The sequence below is a fragment of the Marmota flaviventris genome, chromosome 14, assembly GCF_047511675.1.
Source record: "Marmota flaviventris isolate mMarFla1 chromosome 14, mMarFla1.hap1, whole genome shotgun sequence".
In the NCBI taxonomy this organism is placed as follows: domain Eukaryota; kingdom Metazoa; phylum Chordata; class Mammalia; order Rodentia; family Sciuridae; genus Marmota; species Marmota flaviventris.
The window spans coordinates 51,939,538-51,964,322 of record NC_092511.1 but is presented as its reverse complement, the minus strand read 5'-3'; the positions used below and the strand labels follow the sequence as shown (position 1 = coordinate 51,964,322).

At 35.6% G+C, this 24,785-nt stretch overlaps 1 protein-coding gene and 1 pseudogene across 15 annotated transcripts in view; one reads left to right on the top strand and one right to left on the bottom strand.

The window, feature by feature from the left end:
• Wdpcp (WD repeat containing planar cell polarity effector) overlaps window positions 1-24,785 on the top strand; it is a 521,998-nt gene that overhangs the window by 167,091 nt on the left and 330,122 nt on the right. The window lies entirely within an intron of this gene.
• On the bottom strand, window positions 5,362-5,462 carry LOC114092073 (U6 spliceosomal RNA; annotated as a pseudogene).

The following is a 24,785-nucleotide window of genomic DNA, read 5'->3' as shown; positions in this document are numbered from 1 at the left end:
GGTAGAATTATGAAATATATATTTTAACTGATTATTAGATTATGAAATATATACTTACTGAAATTATCTTTTTGTTCTAAGATGACAGGTTTATTGTATGCTTCTTTTGCCTGGGGAATATATTTGGTTCCATCTAAATGGAACTGTTGGTAACTGTAGATGGGGTATATAATAGGCATAGAAAATGGGTGTGTTTCTCTTCCTACTTTCATGACTTTGCTGCTGGATTTAACATTTATGTTACCAAATACTTATTATGAAGGTAACAATTTGCAAATCAAGTATCCTCTAAAGGTAAGAGTGTGTAAAGAATGATTCTCCATAGAATTCCTTATATTCCCCTGTTACTTTTTTAATTGAACATTTTAATATCTTAGCTCCCAAATTGAATACCCTCCCATATTTGGCTAAGTTTAATCTTAACTGTGGCACATGAAGAATTTCATTATTTATATGTTCAAGTTAATTTATAGTTTCTGCAAGTACATCAGAATCAGATTTTCATGTCTTAATAGCTTTGATCTGTCATATGGTATCTTTGTTGGTCTGTTAATTTTATGTAAAAATGACTCAAAATTGGGAGGTGTTAAATTTCCAGACTCTCATAAATTTAATATTTCCTTATGTAGGTTGTCATGTAATTTACAATTGTATTGTTTTATAGTTTGTATGTAATTATGTGTAACATAATCTATTCTATTCTATATGTATTTCATACATATATAAAATTCTGAAGTAGAATGAATAGCCTCCAAGATACATTTTCTATATTATATATAATATATTCTACATTTGATATATATAATTTTAACATTTTAATCTTGAAGTAAAATGAATAATATCCTCATTTTATAGTTTAGGAAACTCGGGCTGGGGATGTGGCTCAAGCGGTAGTGCGCTCGCATGGCATGCGTGCGGCCCGGGTTCAATCCTCAGCACCACATACAAACAAAGATGTGTCCGCTGAAAACTAAAAAATAAACATTTAAAAAAAAAATATATATATATATATATATAGTTTAGGAAACTCAATTTCAAAGGTTGTTACTTGTCCAAGTCTTTAGCCATGTTTACAAAACTAAGATCTTACACATAATTTTTTTTTTGTAAAACTCATACTCTCACACATTTTAACATCTAAAATGTGTCATGTTTATCTAGTCATAAAGGTAATTAACAATGTATAATAAATACTGACTTACAACAAAACTCTTGTATCTCTCTTCAAAATGCATCTGATGGAATGTAAATGTCCTAGCAATTTGATACTTACCATCATCCATTCAAAAAATAGGTAAATAACTTTTTTTTGACAGTTAAAAGTTGAGGTTTATATATGTATGTATGCACATTAAAAACAATATATGTATATATAGCATATACATATATATTTTTAGGTTATTTTAATGCTTAAAGGTTTTTAATGATCACAGTATATTTTTTACAGAAATATGAATATAGATAGAACTGTTATATTTTTCATTTGTCACTTATGACTAAGTGTATTAAAACTTTCTGTCATTACAATTATTAGTAACATTATAAACTTAGGTAAATGATTGTTAAAAATTAAAATTTTAATGGAAACATATCCCTTAAAAGATGGGGCCCTCTCCTTTGCTCCCATTTAGTTTGTATCTAAGAGAGAGAGAGAGAGAGAGAGAAAATTTTTTAATATTTATTTTTTAGTTTTCGGCGGACACAACATCTTTGTTTGTATGTGGTGCTGAGGATCGAACCTGGGCCTCACACATGCCAGGCGATCGTGCTACCGCTTGAGCCACATCCCCAGCTCCTATGGATGAATATTATGAATGGTTAGAATGAGTCTGAATTCAGCCTCAGACTTACTTGTGGTAATCAGAGTTATTAATAAGTGTTTAGAAACCTTATTCACCCTGAAAGAAGGATCAAGGCTCGTCGTTGGAGAAAATGCCCTTTTATTGAGGAACAGCTCTGCATATTTATAGAGCCGGGGGTGGTTTGACAGTTATGACAGTTTAATGGTTGAACAGTTTGACAGTTGGCATGAGGTGTTTTCTGATCCTTACCCAGAATCATGTGAGCCAGCAGGGCTAGACTGATTGGTGGGTAAGGATCATGTGAGCCAGCAGGGCTAGTCTGGTTGGTGGGTAAGGATCATGTGAGCCAGCAGGGCTAGTCTGGTTGGTGGGTAAGGATCATGTGAGCCAGCAGGGCTAGTCTGATTGGTGGGTAAGGATCATGTGAGCCAGCAGGGCTAGTCTGATTGGTGGGTAAGGATCATGTGAGTCAGCAGGGCTAGTCTGATTGGTGAGTAAGGATCATGTGAGCCAGAAGGGTTCACCATTGGACGGCTCTTCTCAGGGGATGGGGAAGTTAGTCTTTGGAGCCAGGCTGACTCCCAACACACCCAAATGAGAAGATGGAGTTTTTTTTTTTTTTTTTTTTTCCTGCCTTCCATGTCATTTGTAACAAACACAAGGTGAACTATCATCAAAAATTGTTTTCAATTATCTATCAATTGGTAACTTGTTTCAAGATTTCCTCAATTTGGTTGAAAGCAAATAACTGAAAACCACCTAACTTGCAAAAGGATTTACTGTTCAATAGTCATTCAAAGCTTTACCATAATTTTTCTTCAGTTGTATAGTTCCTCTTTTATCTAGTTTCCTTAATTAATATCCTCTGAAAATGTTAGAAAAAAACTGAAATGTTATTTCAGTATCTTCTTTCTAAACAATTTGTGATGAAAAATGCTTTTATTTTATCATTTGCATTAAGTATGTTTGTGTCAAAACTTTTAGGTGGCTCATTTGCTCATTGAATTTTCAGTTTAGGTCAAAACATTGCCATATAACCGAATTGGTAAAATCAGCCAATCAAATAAGCTCAATTTATTTTTTGGTTTTGGTTTGTTTGTTTTTGCAGTGTTGGGGATCGAACCCAGGACCTCATGCATGCTAGGCAAGCACTCTAATGCTGAGCTACATACTCAGCCCAAGATCAGTTTTTTTTCTATCAGAAATAAAAAGACTTTATTTTAAAAATTTAGTCAATACCTTATTACTCATTTAAAAGAATCTTTTAAAACTGCTGGAAAAATGATAAAATTCATTTGTAAGATTATTAAAACATTAAGATTAAAATGAGTGTATTAAAACTTTTAATACCTTTAAATATTATTTAAAAATATTAAAATTATGATAATGTTATTTCCATTGCTTTATTTGTAATAAAGTGGAAGAAAGTGGACCAAAAATGATAAATGACTTACAAAGTAAGGAATATGATAAAAGATATGGTATTCCATTAGTAAATCGATATCAAACTTAAAGATACTGAGTTTCTGAGAATTTTAAAATCAGATATTCAAATTAGAAATGATAAATTAATTTCATTAGACTTCTTGTACCTCACAATCATACTTTTCTCTGTGTATTTAGCAAAGGAAAAAAATATAATTGCTAAAAATGAGTTGGTTTGTCATTTAACATGTAATTTTATTTTTTGTTAATAAGGAGTAAAAATTTTTTAAATTCCTAAGCTCAAGATTGACCATAATTGAAATAAATATTTCATTATGCAGTTTGCATTGAAAAATATGTGACTTGCTTTTAATTCCTTATTAAATGTTGTTCATGGAGTGCCTGCATGTCTATAATGATATAGCATATAGCATGTTCCCTCTAGCTATCCCTTTCCTGTCTCTGAGGAGCAAAACAGATTGCTATCCTTTGGTTGTATAAAGCAGGTGTGCATTATTCTCGAAGCCCACTCTGAGCATGTACCAAAAATTTCTCTCATTATCCTCTTAAAATGAATTCTTCTGCCACCTGCTAAGAGAAAGAGGTTTTCCATGTTGTTGTTGTGCCTAAAATCTCATGATTTTTGTCCTTGATTTACAGTGAATTTTAAAAGGGAGAGTTTTCATACCAAATTCTCACTGCCATCCTTATAGCAGGACATTCCCATACTACAAGAAAGCCACAAATATGTAAGCCCCTATAACTTCACTCAATCTAAATACAGAATCAGAGTCACTTTGTCTAGTAGCTCCTGGCCTTGTTTTCCTTCCAATTAGTTGGCCTTGTAAATCAGATTAAGGAACACATTAGCACTGATTTTAAGTTACCCTTCACAGGCAATATAATACAATGCAAGAGAGGATTTTTGGTCAGGTAGGTGTATCAGAATATTTCCAATTACAGTGATTATAAAGCTGTGTACTCTACTTGGAGAAGTAATAACTAATGTCAAGTAGCATAAGATGTCCTCTAAATTCTTTTTGAGTTTGAATCTTGAGGTGTATTTCTCAATTTGGAGTACAGTTTTTTGTTGTTGTCAAGGTGGCAAATAGTAGAGCATTAAATCATTATGCTAGATTTGGAGCTATTAAAATTTTTTTCTCAGTTTAGCATTATTAAGGTAATACTTAATTTAAGTTGCAGAAAATATTTGAAATAATTTTAACAACATTCAGCAGAAATACTAAGAGAGCATTAAATTTTAAATTCCTAAAATAGAATGTTGGCTTTTGATATCCTAGGCATTTTGGAGCTCATAAGATCATATGCTCTTATAGTATAAAATTATTTAACCTCATGTTAATTTTATCTTTAGAATGTGTAAAGTTGTTATGTGTCTAATTAAAAATCACTCATTTTAATGTTTTCTTTAATGAAGTACAATTAAACACTTAATTGTATTTTGTTTGTTATAATCTGATTTTCATTCATTGAAAGTAGCCAAATAATACTTAGAAAGTGATGTAAAGATGCCTCTGCTATTGGTCTGAGTAACTACATTTTTAGAAGTATGCCGGCTTCATCATAGCATCCATGTAATTATAATCAGTCATATTAGATAATAGAACATTATTAAAAATAGGATCATTTACAAAGCAAGATTAAGATTTGTGAAATAAAGGAGAGCCCAAATTATTATACATATTTTTTAAATGACAGACTGTAGGATTAAATAATTAAATTATTTAAAAGAAAGTTTGGCTTTGTACTCTTTTTTTAAACTTAAGAATAATGTTATCTTGGAAATTATTTGGTTGGTTTAGATGAGATGCAGAATATTTTTGAAAGTATTCTCAAGTAATTTCTAAATGTAAATTTCAAAATATGTAGTATTTTAAAAATGATTATCACATTCACTTCAGTGAGTCTTAAACATAGTAATTCCAAAATCATATTTAGCCATGGCAAAAATAAAAGTGCTTCTAATTTAATTTAAAATTGTAACCAAATTGAGAACTACTTTATTACTATTTTTTATTATTTTATATAGTCACAATTTATACATAGCCCAGTATATTTAGCTTATACATACACACACACACACACACACATACACACACACATATATATATATGTATATATGGAACACTTTACAAATTTGCATGTCATCCTTGTACAAGGCCTATGCTAATCTCTCTATCATCCCAACTTTAGTATATGTAATACTGCAAATACAATTACAATATATTTGACTAGAATTTTCAGGAATGGTGATGTATGAGATATTTTATGTTATAACCAGAGTAGTGATGTCTGCCTAAATTCCCAGCTGAGGCAGGAGGTCATAAGTTGGAGACCAGCCTGGACAACTTGATGAGAACCTGTCTCAAAATAAAAAGGATGAATATATAACCCAGTGGTAGAACACTTGTATAGCATGTGTGAGGCCTTGGGTTCAATACCCAATACCCTTACCCCCAAAAGTCATGTGATTATGTAATCAAGTTGCTTTGAGTATACAAAAGGTAGAATTGAGTGTAGTTAGTTGCTAGGTTCTCTTTTTAAACTTTGAATAAAGGAAGAGAGAGCATCATTCCTCAGGGTTTTTTGTTTGTTTGTGGTACTGGGGATTGAACCCAGGGCCTCACTCATGCTAAGTAAATGCTCTACCACTGAACTACACCCTCAGCCTCAGGATTTTCTTTTCTTTTTTTTTGTACTGGGGATTGCACCCAGGGACACTCAAACCACTGAGTGACATCCCTAGCCCTTTTTTATATTTTACTTAGAGGCAAGGTCTCACTAAGTTGCTGAGGCTGGCTTTGAACTTGTGATCCTCAGCCTCCAGAGCCACTGGGATTACAGGAGTGCCCCACTGCACCTGACCCCAGAATTGTTTTTGATAATTACATGTTTCTAGGTGTATGAGCTACCCAACACTTGAGGTTTTTTTTCTTTTAAGTGGAAGGAGTAAGATTTGTTGATCTTAACTCTACTACGTCACTTTGTGACCTTGAGTACTTTTCTTGGTCTCTAAAAGCCTAGTTTACCCTGGAAGTAATATCATGGAGTAACCAAAAAGTCTGGAAACATAATGTGGCAATTATACTCCTATAGCTATCCATTTAAATGAAGAAATGTACAAAACATTCATACATACTGTTTCTAAGAGCAAAACTCTGGAAATAATCCAGGTGTCCAGGATGAATAAATATATGAAAATGAATGGACCATAGCAATATATACTCATATGGATGAATATAAAAAGAATGCAATGTTCAGTGAAAAAAGCAAATCACATAGAATATATACAATATAATTCAATTTTTATAAAAAATTGTGTAAATGCTGTGATTTGTATGTGATTTGAAATTTTTTGTTTCTCAGTGTAACAGTATTGAAAATTGATAGGACTTTTAAGAGGTTGGACCTAGTGGCAGATAATTAGGTCATGGGGGCACTACCTTCAGAAGGGATTAATGTCCATCTCTTGGGAGTGTTTTAGGTTCGAGGGGGCTGGATTAGTTACTTTGAGAATGAACTGTTATACAGTGAGACTGTCACATGTGTTTGTTCTCTTTTCTTTCAGCCATAATCTCGAAAGACACAATCCTAAAAGTCATAGTCTTGAATGTTGAAGTCCTGAAAGATCGAAGTCCCTAAAGTCTAAAATCCCAAAAGGTCAAAATCTTGAAAATATAATCTGGAAAAATAGGTAAAATTTTACACGAGATGTTTATTTACATTTTAAGAAGAGAAATTATTCAAGAAACAACACAATAGAACATCCTTAGGCCACTTTACACAATATAATAGGCTACATAGCAAAAATACCCAGGTATAACTAATGAAAGTTCTGATACAGTGAAGAGCAGGCAAGCTGTATTCATAAATAGGTCAAAAAGTGAAATGTATAAACATATATCACTATTGTTGGTAATTATGCACACATAATTTTATAACTACAGTCACATGAACTATTGTGATGGATAACCTAAGTCTTATGAGAAAGTAAAAAAATCCCAGTGGGTCATAATGTTCGTGAAGAACAGACAGATCATCTCTGTCCTTTTCTTTATTTTATTCTTAATAACCATGCTTGACCCCTGAGTAAACTGTCTAATAAATTCATTTTATAAATGAATTTGAATCATTTTTTAAAATATACAATTACCACACTACTAATAAGCATTATTTTTCTACAATTTGCTATGCTATGTAATTCATCTTTTTATCATTTCCAATACTGAAAATGTAAATTATGTAGAGAATTCTGTTTTATTTTATGTATTTTTTTTGCAAATTTGACTCTATGAAAGTGCATTATCACATTGGCTTTGTGTGTAAGCATTATGTGTGTGTAGAAAATGTTGAAATTTCCTTAATAAATGAAGAGATGTCCTTTTAGTACATCTGCATTTATGAAAGAAAATTTGTAGAGATCTCAGTTCAAAGGGACTGCATGTGCAATGGTGACCCCGAGGAAGGAGAATCCAGTTAGACTCTTGACAGTCATAAAAATAAATATATTGTTACAACCTGTGATGAACAACATAAAGAAAAATTTCAGGTTGTAGAAGGATTGTAAGACAAAAGAACTGACCTGTTCATTAAATGTTGGTAAAATGTTTCCATAGATTGTTATCTCTTTTTCTTCAGATTTTTGTTCTATTAAATTGACATCAGTGTACATTAGTACAAAAATTGCTGATCTTAAATGTCATTTGGAGAATATTGTTTGAATTGACTTATTTTGCTATGGTTTTACCTTTGTGATAGCATACAAAATAAAAATTTGCTCAGCTAGTTATTGTGGTGCCAATCTTAATACCAAAAGACACAACCCCAAATATAGCCTTTTCCCCCTTGCCAATGGGAATTGCAGTTTTCAGGATTTTGGCTTTCAGGATTTCAACATTTAGGGTTTTAATCTTTTGAGATTGTGATTTTTTACTTTAAGGATTTTGATCTTTTGAGGTTTCAACATTTGAGTTTAAGATATTGGAACTGTGCCTTTTGAGATTATGATTAATACTGCATCCATATTTGCTGCACAGCTCTTGCTTGCACTCCTGCCATGTGATGCCATTGTTATGACACAGCATGAAGCCCTCACCAGATGGGGGCCACCCAATCTTGGACTTTCAAAATCCAAAACTATTAGCTAAATAAAGCTTTCCACTTTATAATGTACCCAGTCTCAGGTATTCTGTTATAGCAGTACAAATAGGCTAAGACTGTAGCAAATACTATTGTTCAGGACTTCATATTTAAAACCATAAATAAGATCATGGGAATGATTAATTCAAAATTCAAGATGGTGGTTGTTGGTGTGGCAAGTGCACTGGGGTATCTGGAGTATTGGTAATCTGCTTCTTAAACTGTATATGTTTGTGGGTATTTAAAAATATTTTAAAATGTGTGTTTGACATTTACAACATACGTATTCATATGACTATTCTTTTATGTATATTTTGTTGAAAATAAAAGAGAAAAGCCATAGATCTTTTTCATTTATGATTGAACTGAGCAAATTTGAGAAAAAAAAAATAAAGTCACTCATGAATCATCTGCCTTAAAAGAAAAATTACCATGTTTGCAGATACCATTCAAATTTTCAATGTTAGATTTAAATCTGTCATATTGGTATTTAAAAAAATTTTTTTTTGGACATACTTACATGGAGTATAACTTATTCTAATTAGGATCTTATTCTTGTGGTTGTACATGATGTGTAGTTTCAGTGGTGGTGTATTCCTAGATGAACATAGGAAAATTATATTTGTCCTATTTTTTATCCCTTTCTTCCTTTTTGATTATATGAATTTTTTTACAATGACATTTTATCACCTTTATTGGCTCCTTAGTAATAATTATTTACTTATTTTTATGATTGCTTTAGGGTTCATAGCATACACCAAAATTCTACTTTGAAGTGGTATCATGTTTAGTATAAGAGCCTACCAATAATTTGTTTTCATTTTCCCGTTCCAACCATTGTTCTGTGGTTGTGGTACATTTACTTGGGTTTAAAGTATAAGTTCCATAATACATTGTTATTCTTTTCATTTAAACAAATTAAAGGGCTTTAAGTAATTAGGAAAATATCTTAATATTTATGTAGTTAACATTTTTAATAATTTAACTTTTTCTATAGATTCATATTTCAATATGGAATGATTTTTTTTCTGCTTAAAATACTTCCTTTTTAAAAATATTTCTTGTATGTAGTGTGAACTGGATGATAAAAAAAATCAGCTTTTGTGTATCTGAAAAGTCTTTTTTTTTTTTTTTGGTTTTTCAAAGATATTTTCACAGGGTACACAGAATTGTAGGTTGATAATTTTTTTCCCCCTCTACATTGAAGATTTTTAAATTTGCCTTATTTCTGATGAGAAATCTGCTATAATCCCTGTCTTTCTTCTTTTGTACTCAAGTGTCTGTTTCTCTTTGGATCTTTTTATTAACATTTTCACTTTATCACTGGTTTGAGTAATTTGATGATGATTTGCTATCAGTTTGTGTTATTGAGTAATAATGGATATACCCTTTTTCATGTTTCTTGTGCTTGGAATTCATTGAGCTTCTTGGACCTGTGGGTCCATGTAAGTATGTCCAAAAAAAATGTCCAATTTTGGACATAATTTCTTCAAATATTTTTTTTCTGTCTGCCTCCCGTCCTGCCATTGTTTTGGGGATTCAAGTATATTTGTAGTAGGCCAACTGAAGTTAGCCCACTGATGCTCTGTTTACTTTTGAGTTCTCTTTTTATTTCTAGGTTTCTTTTGTAAAGTTTCTATTTCTCTATCTTCAAGGCTATTAATCTTTTCTTTTGCAATATCAAATACGCTGTTAATTCTATTCAATGTGTTTTTCACGTCACATTTTGTAGTTTTTATCTGCAGAAGTTTGACTTGTGTCTTTTTTTTTCTGTCTTTCATGTCTACTACAGTTTTTAAACATACTGAGTATAGTTATATATAGTTGCTTTTAAGATTTATTAGGCAGGATCTGAGTAGTTCTTAGTATAGGACTAGTAATTCTCCATGCCTGAGCCAGGCCTTTTTTGTGTATTCTACCCAGTGACTGAATCAAGAAGTTTGTCTGTGGAGCTGTTGGGAATAGGTATCATTCTCAGCCCCTTTTGTGTGCCAAGCATTATTATCTATAATCATTGGTATCTGTAATTTTTTCTGATTGTTCTTTTCTGGGCCTCATGGTTTTCTTGTGTGCATGTGCTGTCACTACCTAACTGAATTCTCAAGGGAACCATCTGAAGTTTTCTGGTTTTCTCTCTCTGAAGCTCTCTCCTCTCCACAGAATTCTAAAGACCTTGTCCTCCTCAGTCTTCTAGTTGTTTCCCCAATTTAACAGATTGTTTGCTGGGCTCCTCCTGGTTTATCCTTCCCTGAACAGGACCTTTCCTCTTCTAACATAGCTTCATATGCCTTCCATTCTGGTTTTACTTCTCTCTTTTTTGGTAAATAGGAGTGCTTTCTTTCTTGCATGCTCAGCTTTTATTTTTATTTTTTTTCCTCCCAATCTTTTTATCCTGAAATAGTTTCAGATTTACTGAAGCATTTTGTAAGAATTGTAAAAAGAGCTTTTAAGTCTCCTTCAACTAGATTTATTAATTGTTAACATCCTGTCACAATTGGTTTACCACACCTTTCTCATCATCTCACTTTTCCCAAGTTATTTTTTTTCTGAAATACTTGAGTGTAAGTGGCAGACATCATGCCCTGCAACCCTTTTTTATCTTCAATGCTATTTCTTAAGAACAAAGGCATTCTTTTATATAACCACCAGTTGTAAATTCAGAAAATTTGACATTGATGTGCATATACTATTGTCTCATATACTCTCGTGTTCACATTCTGCCAGTTTTTTCAATAATGTTCCATGACATTTTTTTTCTCCAGTAGAGGATCAAACACTGAATTTAGATCTCATTTCTATTTAATCTTATATAATTTGGAGCAGCTCCTCTTTGTCTTTCATGACATTGTCTTGATTTTTAGGCTAGTTGTATGGAATGCCCTTCAATTTGGGTTTATGTGATATTTCTCATGATTAAATTCAGGTTATACATTTTTGGCAAGAAGTCATGGGTTCTGGGTTATCTTATTCTCCCAGTTTCAGGAGTTCACAGATCTTATTTTAGTGACTTTTAAAAACTATCAGTGACTTCTTTTTTAAATAGTTCTGCTTTTCTTATTGCTCTTAACTGCCTGAATGTACCCATAGTTTCTTAAGCAGAGTTAACTGGGTCTGGGAGATGACCTCTGCCATTTTTTCCTATCTGATTTCTCATATTTTGCTTACCAACCTCTAGTCTATGTCAGGTGTCCATTCCCAGCCTACTCAGATGTATGTGTAGGGCACAATGGGAAAGAATTATCATGTTTAAAACACATATATTTTTGTCTGGAATATCCTGTGGGTCCCTTTGTTGTAGAACTGGTAAAAAGGGCAGTTTTCTCAAGTGGTTACTGTGGCTATAGTTGGCAATTTGTATCTGCATCCTGTTCTTCATCCTGCCAGAACAGTGCCCTACTATATCTAGGGATTATGAGCTAAGTGATTTGCTTTCTGCATTATTTGCAGAACACCAATATGGTGATATTTATTTAAATTTATTTTAAGTAATGATAATGTTGAAAATTATTATAAAACCGGGACAAGATTTTTCAGTGATTTAATACATTATTTACTAAAATTATTTAGTGAATGACTATTAAATAAGTCCACTTTATTAATTTGGCTTGATTAAGAAGTATAAATATAACTCAGTATTTTCTTTTTGTATTTCTGTTCTTACAGCATTATTATTTAGTATTTTCCTTAAAAGAGCTATTCAGCACTTCTGTGAATATAGTGTAGACTTTTTGTAGTTATCATTTTCAAAAGCTTAAACTAGATTTCCTAGTTTGCCTTTGAAAATTTCCTTTATTGGTTATCCCTTGTTTATATGTTCTTTCTATTTAATATGAATGAAATATTAATATCTAATTGTTTAAAGTGCAGTACTTAAGTTAATTCCATGTATAATTAAAAAATTTAAATACATTAACATTTCACAACATAGTCTATGATTGGGATTAGGGCTGTTTGTATTTGCTGTTCAAATACTCAGTATAATATTTGGTATTTGGATAAAATGCTATTATTCATATCAAGTATGTTTGTTTAAAATTTTAGAGGAGATAGACTGGGGAGCTTGGAAAACTTGTAGTTAACATAAAATTATTTGATTGTTTTCAGATATTAAATATACAAAATAGTTTTTGGGAATCTCCCAGTTTTATATGACTATTAGATTTTGTAGGTTTGCATCCTTTAATAATATGTTACTTTTAAATGTCATACATAAAACATTTAATCTTTGGGTCATGTTTGAAATGGGATAAAGGAAGGGAAAAGTGAAATGAGATACCTTCTCAATTCTTTTCTAGAGAACGTGAAACTCTCCTATTTCCTTAAGCAGACTTTCCTATACGATAAATTTTATTTCACTAGAGAAAACACATCTTTATTTTAAAGCACAATACTTTCCTTGTACATTGTGTAAATTGTTAAGGGTGTTGACATTTAAAAAGCTGTCTGACAGAACCAACTATTTACAACAAGCCCAGGCCAGCCAGAACTACTCTGGGAAGATGATATAGACTCACTGAAGCTAAAACTACCATAAGGCAAGATTACTCTAGAGACATAAAGTCTGGGTTTTGACTGCAGGAAACATCACTTTGGAAATTACTCTGTAGGTAGGATTAAATATAAAAACTTGAAATATGCATCTAAAATGAATTAAGTTACCATGCTGACTAGAACTCATTGTGAAATGATTTTTAAAAAAAGCATTTTGGCTAGTATTATTTAAATTACTTTAAGAAAGTTTGAAACTGAATTGTGGAACTTACAGTGAATATTAAAAGAACATCATCTTTTCTGGCTATGAAAGTATGATTTTATTATTATAAGTTGACTCTTAGAAAGCTATTAACTAATAGTTATTTAATCTATATGTGATATTATAGTATAAAAATATAAAATTGATCTCAGCCCCTGGTGCCTGGCATACAGCCCCCAAAACCCTTGAAATCTTCAGTGTGATGTTTCTTTTTATGTACTAATGAGATGACTGGAGTCTCCTGGATTTTCTCAGAATGCAGTGGGTGAGGGGTAGGTGATTGCCAGAGGAACCAGCCATATTATTAGAGGGTTGGAACTTTCAACTGTGTCTCCCAACCTCCAGGGAAGGGAGATGGGCTAAAGGTTGAGTTGATCACCCATAGCCAGTGATGTAATCAATCATGTCCTCATATCGAAATTTCAAAATGTTTCTCCAAATGGAGAGCTTCTGGATAGCTGAACACATAGAGGTTCCTGGAGAGTGGAGCATTTGGAGAAAGCATGGAAATTCTGTGCCCCTTCCCACATGCCTTGCCCTGTACATCTCTCTCATCTGTATTCTCTATAATATTATTTACAATAAACTAATAAAAAGTAAATTGATGGAACCCAAGGAGAGAGTTGTCTCAACCTCGATTTATAGTTATTTAGCTAGAAGCATAGGTCACAATCTGGGGCTTGTAATTAGCAGTAGAAGTGGAATGGTGTAGACCTGTAGGACTGAGCCCTTAACCTGTGGGGATCTGATGGTATCTGTAGGTAGATAGGGTCAATACTGAGTTAAATTACATGATACCCAGTTGGTATCTGCTATCGAATTGCTTAGTGTCTATCTGTGGAGAATCCCCACACATCTGTTATCGGAATTGCTTTATATATATATATATATAAATATATAAATTGCTTTATATATATATATATATATATACACACACACACACACACACACACACACACATATGCATACAGAGAGACTGTAATAGAGAACAATAAATTTCTAATAATAATAATTTTGGGAAATAATTATTGGATCAATGATCCTAAGTTCATTTAGTTACAGTGGGTAGCTAGGCTGCCTACTTTTGCAATGATTTTTAAGATTGTGTTATAGAATTACTGGTGGCATCTATGTAACTGTATCTTTTTGTTTTAGCCCTTTACTATGCAGAATATTGTTAAATGATAAATTTTAGAAGTGAATATAATATTGATTCTCACACAAATTTAAAATGAACTTATGTCACATTTTTTACTTAGTTTATTAATTAATAATATTATTGCCAGTTGAAGTACTACACATTTATAGTTAAGGAATATTGAATACAAAACTGGCATAACTGATGAATATCCACTGAACAATAATCACTACTTTCTACAGTTCACAATTTGCATTTCCAGGGGTAGGAATCATTTGTATTACCATCAATTTCCTGGAAGTTAACTAGTCTCTCTACAGAGTTGTAAAATAGTCAAGTCAATGACAGACAGATTGGACAAGGTAGCCAAAACACTTTGTTAAATTTCAGTCTTTTCACAGTTTTTCCTGAGGTAGGCTCAGTGGTTCACACCTATAATCCCAGTAGTTAGGAAGGCTGAGAAAGAAGAATTGCAAGCTCAAGACCAGCCTTAGCAACTTAGTGAGGCCCTAAGCAACTTAGTAAGACCTGTTTCAAAATAATAAATAAATAAAAAGGGCTAGGGATGTGGCTCAGTGGTAAAGTTCTTCTTGGTGTAATCCCTAGTACCAAACATTTTTTTCCTTCTTGTTTATTATTGGTACCTCTGGTAATTTCTATAAGCTTGATTTTAGTAGTTGTAAGAGAGAAATTATTTCATGTCTATTCAAATATTGTAATTTAGTGCTGTTAATTCTGTGAGGGCAAGCATCTTAAAATGCAGGAATCATAGTATAATCATGTTCTGGTGTAAGTGTAATAGGTCAGTTAAAACCTGTGTTCTGATTCAGAAAGTAGAAGAAAACAGTTTTTTAAAAATAAATCTAATCTTATTTTAATTGTAATGAGGGAGCCACTTATTTGAAGGAATCTAGTAATGAATATTTATAAAAAGTAAAAATCCTTTTCTAACTGAAGTGGTTCTTCCCTGCTTTTAACTATTTTGAAGTTAAAAGTTATACCCAACTCAAAATCTGATGTACAGAGCATCTCTGAGATGTACATCAGATTTTGAGTTGGGTATAACTTTTAACTCCAAAATAACTAGAAGCCCTGAACTATATTGATGTTATTTTTATGAAATGTTCATATTGTATGATTTCTGCCCTGATGTTTGCTCTCTTGCCAGTAACTCATACTTTCCATTTTATAGTTAATAATAACATATTAAAGATAGTTTATAGTTGCATGTCCTTATATGAAGGAGGTGAAATATCATGTCTGATGAAATAGGCTCTGTCTGCCCTTCTTAGACTTTGAGCCAATCAGATAGTCCTGCCCAGGACACTGACTCTTAAGGAAATGATATATGTTATAGATTAGTTAGAATGGCTGAAGCAGCTCTGGAGTAGCTGAGAACCCAGCAGTAGTGGGGTGGGAAGTGAGCATGAATTTTCAGGGTTCTAAGGACTATGGACTTGAGTTTATGGTTTATGGTTTTTTATTTTTAAATTTATCACAAGAATTGTTTTTTTTTTTAATTTTTACTTTATTTATTGTATTTTTTTTTTTTTTTTTTTGTGGTGCTGAGGATCGAACCAGTGCCTCACATGTGTAGGCAAGAACTCTACCGTTGAGCAATAACCACAACCTCTGGTTTAGGATTTTTACCATGCTTTGACTCCTTTGGTTTCTTCTGGAGCCTGATTATCTAGGATTCCATTGAATCTGTGACTTATCTGATTTTCTTTCGATAAATAGCTTTTCTACTAAAGTTAACTGGAGTTGGTTCCCTTTGTTTATTTAACAAATAAGCAAACAAAGAAAAAATGAAGCAAAACTCTAGTAAAAGAAACAACCAAGTACATGGTTATGTTTCTAGGTAGATGATCCTTGTTAAGTCAATGTAGGAGGAAATAAAGTGAACTTACTTTATGTGGGAAAGAGAAACAATGCTGAAATAATTTAGGTTGCTGAATTATAACCCAATATCATTTGAATTAGCTAATGGAATAATATGGGTAACAACTCTAAGTTTGAATATATCATTTTAAAGTATTTCTAATCCATATGTCATCTTCTGGCCATATGTCCAAGAATAATATTTGGATATTTGAAACTTAAGGTACCTTAAAGTGAGCCACTTCTAGTAATGGTGGAATAGCTTGGATCAAACTAATCCTGTAAAAAAACAAACAAAATATAAATTCTGGACAAAATACAAAAAACCCACAACTCTCAAGATATTGGAGAGTGACCATAAAAGGCAGAAATTAAAGTGCCGTCAATACTTGGAAAGAGTGAATAACACTAATAAAGAAAATGAGATTTTGTTGCCAGTAGACCTAAACTACAAGTAATGGTAGTTTCTAGGCTGGGGATGTGGTTCAAGCGGTAACGTGCTTGCCTGGCATGCGCGGGTCGCTGGGTTCCAGCCTCAGCACCATATAAAAAAATAAAATAAAGATAGTAGAGGGAACTGGGACCAAAGACAGAGCAGGCCCAGCGGCCTGCTGAGGGGCAGAGCCGCCCCCCACCCCCCTCGCCTGCCAGGTAGGGGAAGGGTGACCACCGACAGAAAAGGCCCAGTGGCCCAGGGCGGGACAGAGCTTCCAATCACTCCTGCAAGGTAGGCGGGCCTGCGACCCACCGGCAGAAGAGGAGCAGCCGCCTGCTGAGAGGCTGAGCCGCCCCCTCCCCCTGCGCCGGCATAGTAGAGAGAACTGGGACCAAACACAGAGCAGGCCCAGCAGCCTGCTGAGGGGCAGAGCCGCCCCCCACCCCCCTCGCCTGCCAGGTAGGGGAAGGGTGACCACCGACAGAAAAGGCCCAGTGGCCCAGGGCGGGACAGAGCTTCCAATCACTCCTGCAAGGTAGGCGGGCCTGCGACCCACTGGCAGAAGAGGAGCAGCCGCCTGCTGAGAGGCTGAGCCGCCCCCTCCCCCTGCGCTGGCATAGTAGACGGAACTGGGACCAATCACAGAGCAGGCCCAGCGGCCTGCTGAGGGGCAGAGCCGCCCCCCACCCCCCTCGCCTGCCAGGTAGGGGAAGGGTGACCACCGACAGAAAAGGCCCAGTGGCCCGCGGCGGGACAGAGCTTCCAATCACTCCTGCAAGGTAGGCGGGCCTGCGACCCACTGGCAGAAGAGGAGCAGCCGCCTGCTGAGAGGCTGAGCCGCCCCCTCCCCCTGCGCCGGCATAGTAGAGGGAACTGGGACCAAACACAGAGCGGGCCCAGCGGCCTGCTGAGGGGCAGAGCCGCCCCCCACCCCCCTCGCCTGCCAGGTAGGGGAAGGGTGACCACAGACAGAAAAGGCCCAGTGGCCCGCGGCGGGACAGAGCTTCCAATCACTCCTGCAAGGTAGGCGGGCCTGCGACCCACCGGCAGAAGAGGAGCAGCCGCCTGCTGAGAGGCTGAGCCGCCCCCTCCCCCTGCGCCGGCATAGTAGAGGGAACTGGGACCAAACACAGAGTAGGCCCAGCGGCCTGCTGAGGGGCAGAGCCGCCCCCCACCCCCCTCGCCTGCCAGGTAGGGGAAGGGTGACCACCGACAGAAAAGGCCCAGTGGCCCGCGGCGGGACAGAGCTTCCAATCACTCCTGCAAGGTAGGCGGGCCTGCGACCCACCGGCAGAAGAGGAGCAGCGGCCTGCTGAGAGGCAGAGCCGCCCCCTCCCCCCCGCGCCTGCAAGGTAATCGGAACTGAGACCACCATCAGAACAGGTCAGACCTGCAACCGAGAGACAGAACAGGCCCAGTGGCCTGAGGAAGGGTAGAGCCGCCCCCCCCCACGCCTGCAAAGTAGGCGGACCTGCGACCCACTGGCAGTACAGCCCCAGAGGCCTGCAGAGGGGCAGTGCCGCTGCCTGCGCCTGCAAAGTAGGCAGAACGGCGACCACCGACAGAACAAGCCTAGCGGCCCGCAGAGGGACAGAGCCGCCGCCCGCGCCTGCAAGGACGGCGGACCTGCTACCGACTGGCAGAGCAGGCCCAGCGGCCTGCCAGCGTGGTAGGCACATTGCCCCAATTGGCGGAGGGGCAGAGCCGCCGCCCGTGCCTGCGAGGGAGACTTTGCAACTATACAAGACCAATATAAATATATAGGGGGAAAATTCAATAGCACAACAGTTTCACCAAGAAGAAAGGAACGCGAACAGTATGAAGAGACAAGGAAAGAAAGGACCACAAGCATTGCAGGTCAACTCAACTTTAGAAGAGGTAATAGCTGCAGCTGATGGAATGTCAGATAAAGAATTCAGGATATACATGCTTCAGATGATCTGGAGTCTCAAGGAAGACATCAGACAGCAAAATCAGACAATGAAAGATCACTTCAACAATGAATTACATAAACAAATCCAAGAAGCAAAAGATCAACTATACAGGGAAATAGAGGTTATGAAAAACAAACAAACAGAAATCCTAGAAATGCAGGAAGCAATAAGCCAACTTAAAAACTCAATTGAGAATACTACCAGCAGAGTAGAACACTTAGAAGACAGAACATCAGACAATGAAGATAAAGTATTTCAACTTGAAAAGAACATAGACAGCTCAGCAAGACTGTTAAGAAACCATGAGCAGAACATCCAAGAAATATGGGATAACATCAAGAGACCAAATTTAAGAGTCATTGGGATACAGGAAGGGACAGAGTTTCAAACCAAAGGAATGAGCAATCTATTCAATGAAATAATTCGAGAAAACTTCCCAGACTTGAAGAATGAGACAGAACCCCAAATCCTAGAAGCCTACAGGACGCCGAATGTGCAAAATCATAAGAGACCCACACCTAGACACATTATAATGAAGATGCCCAACATACAGAACAAGGAGAGAATTTTAAAAGCTACAAGAGAAAGGAAACAGATCACATTTAGGGGTAAGCCAATCAGGATAACAGCTGATCTTTCAACACAGACTCTGAAAGCTAGAAGATCCTGGAATAACATATTTCAAACACTGAAAGAAAATGGGTTCCAACCAAGAATTGTGTTTCCAGCGAAATTAAGCTTCAGGATGGAAGATGAAATTAAAACCTTCCACGATAAACAAAAGTTAAAAGAATTTGCAGCTAGAAAACCATTTCTTCAAAACATCCTTGGCAAAACATTACAGGAAGAGGAAATGGAAAATAACAATGAAAACCAACAGTGGGAGGTAGGACACTAAAGGGGGGAAAATAATCAAAGTGGAAAACAAACCATGTTTAGTAACATAAATAAACAAATATGGCTGGAAGAACAACCCATATCTCAATAATAACCCTAAATGTTAATGGCTTAAACTCACCAATCAAGAGACACAGGCTAGTAGAATGGATCACAAAACAAGACCCAACAATATGCTGCCTACAGGAGACGCATTTGATAGGAAAAGACATACATAGGCTGAAGGTGAAAGGTTGGGAAAAATCATATCACTCATATGGACTTCGGAAACAAGCAGGAGTATCCATACTCATATCAAATAAAATAGATTTTAAGCCAAAGTTAATCAAAAGGGATAAAGAGGGACACTACATACTGCTCAAGGGAACCATACACCAACAAGACATAACAATCATAAATATATATGCCCCAAACAATGGTGCAGCTATGTTCATCAAACAAACTCTTCTCAAGTTCAAGAGTCTAATAGACCACCATACAATAATCATGGGAGACTTCAACACACCTCTCTCACCACTGGACAGATCTTCCAAACAAAAGTTGAATAAGGAAACTATAGAACTCAATAACACAATTAATAACCTAGACTTAATTGACATATATAGAATATACCACCCAACATCAAACAGTTACACTTTTTTCTCAGCAGCACATGGATCCTTCTCAAAAATAGATCATATATTATGTCACAGGGAAACTCTTAGACAATACAAAGGAGTAGAGATAATACCATGCATCCTATCTGATCATAATGGAATGGAACTGAAAATCAACGATAAAAGAAGGAAGGAAAAAGAATATATCACTCGGAGAATGAACAATAGGTTACTGAATGATCAATGGGTTATAGAAGACATCAAGGAGGAAATTAAAAAATTCTTAGAGATTAATGAAAACACAGACACAACATATCGGAATCTATGGGACACATTGAAAGCAGTTCTAAGAGGAAAATTCATTGCTTGGAGTTCATTCCTTAAAAAAAGAAAAAACCAACAAATAAATGATCTCATACTTCATCTCAAAATCCTAGAAAAAGAAGAGCAAAACAACAGCAAAAGAAGTAGAAGGCAAGAAATAATTAAAATCAGAGCTGAAATCAATGAAATCGAAACAAAAGAAACAATTGAAAAAATTGACAAAACTAAAAGTTGGTTCTTTGAAAAAATAAACAAAATCGACAGACCCTTAGCCATGCTAGCGAAGAGAAGAAGAGAGAGAACTCAAATCACTAACATACGGGATGAAAGAGGCAATATCACAACAGACACTTCAGAAATACAGAAGATAATCAAAAATTATTTTGAATCCTTATACTCCAATAAATTAGAAGATAGTGAAGGCATAGATAAATTTCTTAAGTCATATGATCTGCCCAGATTGAGTCAGGAGGATATAGACAACCTAAACAGACCAATATCAATTGAGGAAATAGAAGAAACCATCAAAAGACTACCAACTAAGAAAAGCCCAGGACCGGATGGGTATACAGCAGAGTTTTACAAAACCTTTAAAGAGGAACTAATACCAATACTTTTCAAGCTACTTCGGGAAATAGAAAAAGAGGGAGAACTTCCAAATTCATTCTATGAGGCCAACATCACCCTGATACCTAAACCAGACAAAGACACTTCAAAGAAAGAAAACTACAGACCAATATCTCTAATGAACTTGGATGCAAAAATCCTCAATAAAATTCTGGCCACTCGGATACAAAGGCACATCAAAAAAATTGTGCACCATGATCAAGTAGGATTCATCCCTGGGATGCAAGGCTGGTTCAATATAAGGAAATCAATAAATGTTATTCACCACATCAATAGACTTAAAAATAAGAACCATATGATCATCTCGATAGATGCGGAAAAAGCATTCGACAAAGTACAGCATCCCTTTATGTTCAAAACTCTAGAAAAACTAGGGATAACAGGAACATACCTCAATATTTTAAAAGCAATCTATGCTAAGCCTCAGGCTAGCATCATTCTGAATGGAGAAAAATTGAAGCCATTCCCTCTAAAATCTGGAACAAGACAGGGATGCCCTCTCTCACCACTTCTGTTCAACATAGTTCTCGAAACACTGGCCAGAGCAATTAGACAGACGAAAGAAATTAAAGGCATCAAAATAGGAAAAGAAGAACTTAAATTATCACTATTTGCAGATGACATGATTCTATACCTAGCAGACCCAAAAGGGTCTACAAAGAAACTATTAGAGCTAATAAATGAATTCAGCAAAGTGGCAGGATATAAAATCAACACGCATAAATCAAAGGCATTCCTGTATATCAGCGACAAATCCTCTGAAATGGAAATGAGGACAACCACTCCATTCACAATATCTTCAAAAAAAATAAAATACTTAGGAATCAACCTAACAAAAGAGGTGAAAGACTTATACAATGAAAACTACAGAAGCCTAAAGAGAGAAATAGAAGAAGATCTTAGAAGATGGAAAAATATACCCTGTTCATGGATAGGCAGAACTAACATCATCAAAATGGCGATATTACCAAAAGTTCTCTATAGGTTTAATGCAATGCCAATCAAAATCCCAACGGCATTTCTTGTAGAAATAGAGAAAGCAATCATGAAATTCATATGGAAAAATAAAAGACCCAGAATAGCAAAAACAATGCTAAGCAGGAAGTGTGAATCAGGCGGTATAGCGATACCAGACTTCAAACTATATTACAGAGCAATAGTAACAAAAACAGCATGGTACTGGTACCAAAACAGGCGGGTGGACCAATGGTACAGAATAGAGGACACAGAAACCAATCCACAAAACTACAACTATCTTATATTTGATAAAGGGTCTAAAAGCATGCAATGGAGGAAGGATAGCATCTTCAACAAATGGTGCTGGGAAAACTGGAAATCCATATGCAACAAAATGAAACTGAATCCCTTTCTCTCGCCATGCACAAAAGTTAATTCAAAATGGATCAAGGAGCTTGATATCAAATCAGAGACGCGCCGTCTGATAGAAGAAAAAGTTGGCTACGATCTACAGTCGGTGGGGTCGGGCTCCAAATTCCTCAATAGGACACCCATAGCACAAAAGTTAATAACTAGAATCAACAAATGGGACTTACTCAAACTAAAAAGTTTTTTCTCAGCAAAAGATACAATAAGAGAGGTAAATAGAGAGCCTACAACCTGGGAACAAATCTTTACTCCTCACACTTCAGATAGAGCCCTAATATCCAGAGTATACAAAGAGCTCAAAAAATTAGACAATAAGAGAACAAACAACCCAATCAACAAATGGGCCAAGGACCTGAACAGACACTTCTCAGAGGAGGACATACAGTCAATCAACAAGTACATGAAAAAATGCTCACCATCTCTAGCAGTCAGAGAAATGCAAATCAAAACCACCCTAAGATACCATCTCACTCCAGTTAGATTGGCAGCCATTATGAAGTCAAACAACAACAAGTGCTGGCGAGGATGTGGGGAAAAGGGTACACTTGTACATTGCTGGTGGGACTGCAAATTGGTGCAGCCAATTTGGAAAGCAGTATGGAGATTTCTTGGAAAGCTGGGAATGGAGCCACCATTTGACCCAGCTATTCCCCTTCTCGGTCTATTCCCTAAAGACCTAAAAAGAGCATGCTACAGGGACACTGCTACATCGATGTTCATAGCAGCACAATTCACAATAGCTAGACTGTGGAACCAACCTAGATGCCCTTCAATGGATGAATGGATAAAAAAAATGTGGCATTTATACACAATGGAGTATTACTCTGCATTAAAAAATGACAAAATCATAGAATTTACAGGGAAATGGATGGCATTAGAGCAGATTATGCTAAGTGAAGCTAGCCAATCCCTAAAAAACAAATGTCAAATGTCTTCTTTGATATAAGGAGAGTAGCTAAGAACAGAGTAGGGTCGAAGAGCATGAGAAGAAGATTAACATTAAACAGGGATGAGAGGTGGGAGGGAAAGGGAGAGAGAAGGGAAAATGCATGGAAATGGAAGGAGACCCTCAGAGGTATACAAAAGTACATACAAGAGGAAGTGAGGGGAAGGGGAAAAATAATACAAGGGGGACAAACGAATGTCAGTAAAGGGGGCAGAGAGAGAAGAGGGGAGGGGAGGGGAGGGGAGGGGAGGGGGGATAGTAGAGGATAGGAAAGACAGCAGAATACAACAGACACTAGTATGGCAATATGTAAATCAATGGATGTGTAACTGATGTGATTCTGCAATCTGTATATGGGGTAAAAATGGGAGCTCATAACCCACTTGAATCAAATTGTGAAATATGATATATCAAGAACTACGTAATGTTTTGAACAGCCAACAATAAAAAAAAAAATAAAAAAAAATAAATAAATAAAATAAAATAAAAACAAAATTATTTCTTAAAAAAAAAAATAAAATAAAATAAAAATGTTGTGTCCACCAAAACCTGAAAAATAAATATTAAAAAATTCTCTCTCTCTCTCTCTCAAAAAAAGAAATGGTAGTTTCTTCAGGCTGAAATAAAATGATACCAGATGGAAACTTGGATCTTCTGGAGGAATAAAGAGCGCCAGAAATTGTAAACAATGTAAACAATTGTAAATAATCCTAAAATATATATGGGTAAATATATTTAATTCTCCCTATTTCTTTAAAAAAATGACTATTTAAGGTACAAATGATCATATTGTATTTTCTAAAAATTTTTTGTTTGTTCTTTTTAGCTATACATGACAGTAAAATGTATTTTGACATATCCTACATAAATGGAGTATAACTTCCCATTTTTGTGGTTATACATGATGTGGAGTTACACTGGTCATGTTTTATATAAGAACATAGGAAAGTTATGTCTGATTCATTCTACTGCCTTTCCTCTTTCCATTCCCCCCTTCCTTCCTTTCATACCCCTTTGTCTAATTCAGTGAATATTACTCAGCCATAAAGAAAAATTAAATTACAACATTTGCCAGTAACTGGATGGAATTGAAGACTATTATGCTAAGTGAAATAAGTCAATCCCCAAAAACCAAAGGCGGAATGTTCTTCTGATATGTGGATGTTAACAATAAGTGGTGGGGGTGGGGTTGAGGGGGAAGAATAGAAGTTCACTGGATCATATTATATTTTAAGGTTTGTAGTATGTGCAGATACACTCCAAGTTATAGCATAAAGTTCAGGAAAGTAGATTGATAGTTCTCTACATTATATTTGAAGTAGGATAATATTAACCCTCAGTATATTGTGAAAAAAAAGGATGTATTGTTATCCCTGTAGCAACCATTAAAAAATAATGCAAAGAGTTATTGCTAAAATGTGAAGTCATTAGTTTCAATATGCTGCCATGCAGCAAAGTTCAAATTTCCAAGAAGAGTTAC